Consider the following 6,064-nt stretch of genomic DNA (forward strand, 5'->3'; position numbering starts at 1 on the left):
ACACTTTCGCGTGCACACACACACACGCACACACACATGCGCGTATCCATAAAATTGATTTAATTTCTTCCTGGGTTCTCATTTACCAAAATAACAAACCAACTAGGAAGTCTTTCCAAAGGAGGACATGGTCAAGATCAGACTCTTCTCTAAAGATACAGTTAATTCCAGCCAGCACATTAAGATTCTGAAGTTAAGAGTGCATTGTGAAATGTAAATCGATGTGACATTGTCAAACAAAATGACCTGTGGGCTTGGGAGGTTGGTGCTTGTAGGAAGAGGCCAAAGTGTGCATCTTAATCTTGATTTCCTTTGGGAATATTTCCTTTACTGTGTTCCTGACTCTGATTATGTTCTTGTGCAATCAAAACAGCTCTAGTCTCCAGGGCTGGACAGTTCTTTTTTCTTTCTTTCTTTTCTATTCTTTCTTTCTTTCTCTCTCTCTCTCTTTTTTCCCACAGGACAAATTATTGTTGTTTTGATCAGTGACAACTGTTTGATTTTTTATTTTTTAGCTGTAAGTATGTACATGTGCACAAAATCCCATCCTATTAGGAAGAAAAGGAATGGATTTAAAGTCCTGCATGTCGTATAAATTATTTAATGCACAGGGGCCTTAGAAAACCAAAGTTCAGTGTTCAGGGGTTGACCTCAAAATGGCATGAACAATTCAATAAGCAAGCACCAGGTTTCTTCATTTATATCTATAATCACAGGATATGATGAAGCCTTTAGCTTTAGGAAAATTTCAGTTGGGATTTGTATTTAACAGCAAGCTTATCTTTGGTTTGGCTTTAAATGGATAGTAGGGACTGTGTAAGCCAGGTAGTAAGAGAAGCTCTGAATTACCGTAAAAGGTATGTCTCTCCCAGCTCTTCTTCCCTGTCTATAACATCATTTGGAAACTTCTCTTCTGCACAGTGTCACAGCCATTTTTTGGGTCTTGAACCACAGCCTAGTATTCAGAGTATCCATCCGTCTCCATATCTGGACTTCACTCTGACACTCCCTAAGCTCTCTTTCAATTTCTTTAGCTATGTACTTCAGTGAACTGCAAACAAACAGATCATTTTCCTGATGGTGATAAGGTGGTAATAGACTTTACTTCATTGCCTGGTGCCCTTCAGATATGCTTCCTACAAAACTCCTCAGCAGAACAAATACAGTTACTGAATTTGGTTACTGGTACACAATGAAATAACAGTGAAATAACATAGTTACATGGTTATAATATAGTTAAATCATGCAGCAAGTTGCACACAATAGAAAATGCAGTTAGGCAGAGAGAATGAAATTAAGGGTTAGAGGTAAAAGAGAGGATGTATCTTTAGATGTGATTTGAAATGAAAAGCAGACACCCCAGAAAGGACAAAGATGTCACCAGATGATGCCTGAAGAAGCCGCTTCTCTTGTCAACTAAAGCAAGACTGGGTAAGGACAGTGGGAAGGGCATGTTCAATTGGCTGTATAGCTGATCTCGCATAGCCCTCCTTTCCCCTCCACTGTGATCATACTGATTTAGTCCTTATTACCTCTTTCCTGGCCTTTACAATTGCTAAATAGCTGATCTTCCAGTTCTCTTCTGATTTATCCCACAAAGTACTGCCAAATCAATTGTCCTTTAACACCACTCTGATTATATCATTCTTCTCTCCCGAATCCTTCAAGGCTTCTCATTACTTACTGAAGTAGAGTAAGTAGCACTTTCTTAGCTTGGCATTCAAGGCTCTTTCTTCTAGCTGTACTTCTCAGAGTGAACCAACACATCAGCATCACCCGGGAACTTGTTTAAAGTTGCAGAATCCCAGGCCCCATCTCAGACCCATTGAATACGAATCTGCATTTTATCAAGATCCTCAGGTGATTCATATGCACAGAAAGCTTGAGAAGTGCTGTAGCCAAACTAAAATACGTAATATTTTCTTTCCTATTTCTGGTTTTTCCCTATGCTACTATATCCACTTTTACTTCGTCTTTGCCTATCCACACATGGGGCCCTTTTATGATCATCTCATATATTATCTCCTCCACAGAACCTTTCCCCATTATCCCATGGACCAGGCAGACTAATCTTCAGAATGCCTACTCTGCCCTTTATAAATTGAACTTCCCCTTGATGAAAGGGTAGTTTTATTATATCCCTTCACTTGGTCCTTTAAGCTATAGGGAGTTGGTCCATGTTGGATAATCAACATTAGAGCAGTTCAGCTAGTGGCCACCCAGTAACCCAGAATGTGGTCACATGAAATGTGAGTAGTGACAATAAAATTCTCTCTCCATTTTAGAATTTAAATAAAGCAGCGATTACTAACACTAAACACCAGGAGATAGAATGAAGGTCATGAGAGGTCATGTGCAAACTACGGTTATGAGGAAACAGAAACTTTGAGTAGCCAAGTTGTTAAAGACAGGAGGATGGAGCAAACATGTGGACATGGTAGACATGCCATGAGAGAAAGACAGAGGAGATTGAGAGAAAAATGGGTTCCCAGATCTGTCCAAGTTCATGATGACTTTTGTCTACCAGGTCATAGGTTCTTACAGTAACATCTTCTAATTTACATTACTTGAGAAAAATTGAGTAAGTGTCCATTACTGGCAACCAAGATACCCTAGTTTAGATCCCCAGGTGGAGCTGTCTTCATCCCTAGCCTTCTCTTTGAGACTGTGGTCCTCATTCTTGTTGACTGTTTCCCTGGCTTACATTATAACACCTGTGATGCTATAAACACCAGATACTAACAAATAGTAGTAAGATTGTGTCTTCTCATTTTTTGAGCACTAGCAAGGTACAGGCTTAAAAATAATCATAAGATTGATTCAAATTGAATTATAGGGAAGCAAAGCATTAAAGTAAAGGGAGGTGACAGGACTTATCATTAATAAGGGCAACTGAACCGTGGAGTGGTCAGCATTTTTTTGAAATCTCTGGTGCATTGTACCAATCAAGCCAAAGAGCCACAATCTAGTGTGTATTTTTAATGCAAGCTGTTCAATGTTGTAGCAGCAAAATTAATGATACCCATCTCTCAGAAACCTGATCTCAGCTGATGCTATTTTATCAGGAAAATAATTTCTTATAGTTAGTTGGATGTACCAAACACATGTTTCCAGCTGGTCAGCAATCTTCCTTCTTAACCTTTAATCTGCTCCAGGCTGTTCCTACAGATTACCAGACAAATGATGTTCTGAGAATTATGGGTCTCTGCAGGTTGAAGGAGGCAGCTTCATTGTTACTATTTGGAGGGTTGCCTCCCACTGAAGGTCAGTGTCGGTCTCTGCTTGTGTGGGCATGGTGGTATATGCAGGGGAGCCATGTGCACTAAGGGAAATGGTTTTGTGTATGCATGCTTTTCTTTTAGTGTGGGTTATCAAGCTGAATCTTGAAAGTGTCATTATACTTGTTCAGAAGGGAGGCAGAGAGAGGGCCCTAATTTTACAAGTACGTGGGGATTTCTTTCCCCTCTCTTAATTCTCTCTTGAAGAACACCACCCTCCAAATCCGGAGGTTTCATCTGCTTTTAAGCTGGAAGCTTCTTCTTTAATGGCTTTGTGACTCACAGGGCTCGGGTGATGGTTGCTTTTTCTGTGTATAGAACTATAATCCTTCTCAATTATCAAAGACATAAATTACTATTATTTCCTTACCAGATCGAACATCTTGCTTAAATATGTGAAAGAAAAATTGTTGGTTGTCTGGTGAATTTTCCTCTTGGAAAAACTGCCTATTCTTAATCTACAAGTTCAATGAAAGTTCAAAAGTTTATCAGTGCAAACTCTATATTCTAATAATTCATCAACCAGCTTCTGCATCCACATCAGTAGACTCCAGGTTGAGACGTTTTTGTCTTTTCTCCCATGTAAAAGTAATCAAACAGCACATTTCCTGGGCATATCACAAATACCTATTGATCATAATCAGAGCACAGATGGTATGAGAGAGCTTGGCTGACACACAGGCCCTGATGTCAATCACAGGAACAAATTGATTTTGACTGCCTGGTCACGATTCTTCTACCCCAGCAGAATTCCATTCAGTGCTGTGTTTGGAGAATTTTGAGCAGACAGCATTTCTGAAGGGGTGTCATAGTCCAAAGTTAATGTAGAGGTAAACTTGATTATGCCAAAATGGTGATTTTAATGTACTTCATACTTACCTTTACCACAAGAAGGTCAATATCTTTCTCCTGTGTTGAAAGAGTCTCATCAATTTAAAATTTATCCTGATTTATGTCTGCTAATTAGGGGAAAGGAAAATACCGATTTGCATTCTTTCATGACAGTATGCGGTGCCATTGCTACTTTCCTCCAACTGGATTTGTTTTCTTACTCAGTTTTTAAAACTTAATTATTTTGTTTTTTAAAGATGCCAAATCGATGTTTATTTCTAAATTTTACAAATTATTCTCTTTAAAATTTCAAAACAAATGAAACTTTTACCAAATTTGTAGTTCACTTGCATTCCATGGATCTAGATCCCTCATTTAATTTTCTTCCCGTTCCTACACTTCTTATGCTAAGCAATACTTATTTTATATTATAAGATTTCTTAAAAAAAAAAAAACAAACCCCTGATTATTTTCTGCCCAGAAGTAACCCCTTTCCAGCCTCTTTACCTGGTGCATATTATTTTTTCCTTCCTTCCTTCCCTGACTCCCCACCTCCCTCCTTCCCTCCCTCCCTCCCTCCCTCCTTCCTTCCTTCCTTCCTTCCTTCCTTCCTTCCTTCCTTCCTTCCTTTCTTCCTCCCTCCCTCCCTCCCTCCCTCCCTCTCCCTCCTACCCTTCCTGGGGTTATCCCTGATGCAGGGATCCCTGCCATCTCTACATGGGAGCTCTGTGCAGGCAGGTGATCTATATGTAAATTATGTTAAGTAAAACCTAATAATTTTCATTAAAATTATTAAAGCACTTATGCTATCAGTCTTTCCCTTATGACCTGAGCATAGATATGTATGCTGGAGAATAACGCAGAAAGAGAGGGCCAATACCCCCCAACACTGTTGTAAAATCCTCTATGAGAGTCAGATAAGAAGGCACCTTCTTTGATACCATCCATTACTGTCCATTACTTTACTGCTTCATACATCAAGACTGCCAGGACAAGTTCAATAGGGAATGAGTCTGACTCTATCAGGGAAGGGGTTTGGAATTTGAATGAAGAATGGCTTGGAGACCAGCCTGTTATGTCCTTATTCCCAGCTCCAGCCCCAGGCATGTTTCCCACCTGGTCATTCTTTCTTGTCATTTAGCGATCCTACACATTTTCTCTCGAATTGCTTCCTACCTATGGCGTCTCACTGATATGGAGAGGGGAGCTAGGCAATGATGCTTTCATGTTACTTGTCTTTAAACACCTAAGCCTGTTCTACAGCCACCACTGATTGAACCAAAAGTGAATGTTTCTCTCAAGAGGAACCAATCCATAGACTGGTCTAATCCAACTAAATGCCTCATCTCCAGAATTCAAGTCCAGAGATACACAACCTGTAATCAGATACTATTGGGTGCTTGGAAGCAAAGGCATATTGGTCCTAGGGGAATCAAAGGTCACCCAGGCCTGGGTCAGTCATTTTCAGCCATGTGTACTCTGATGAGTCAGTCAGTGGAGAAAGCTTGTCCATGAAGACAAGAAAGAGATCAAAGCTGGCAAAGAGATGAGAGATCTCAGGCCCATATCAGGAACAGAAGAGTAACCCTGGCTCTGGGGTTTGCAGTATCAGACTTGTCAGAATTCCTGTGGCCCAGCTCCCCTAGCTCTTGTCCTGGAATGCTCTTATGCTTGCCTGCAGTGCTTTTGAATTGGTCCTTGCTTTTCTTAAACTGGCTTGAATGAGTTTCTGTTCTTCATAACCAAATACGCTTTGTCTAGAAAGTCTCCTGTTAGAGAGATTCAGATGGAGAATTTTGTCTCCTTCATTGCCCTAGTTCAGTGCCTGGGAACTCTAGGAGATCATGTGTTCTCTTCCATCCAGCTGAGTGCAATTTCACAAGACAGACTATGCTGGGAGAAGAACATATTATTCTTTAAGTGTTCAAATCTCTCAACTTCACCTTTAAAGTCCT

Source organism: Papio anubis, chromosome 5 (genome assembly GCF_008728515.1).
Source record: "Papio anubis isolate 15944 chromosome 5, Panubis1.0, whole genome shotgun sequence".
Lineage (NCBI taxonomy): Eukaryota > Metazoa > Chordata > Mammalia > Primates > Cercopithecidae > Papio > Papio anubis.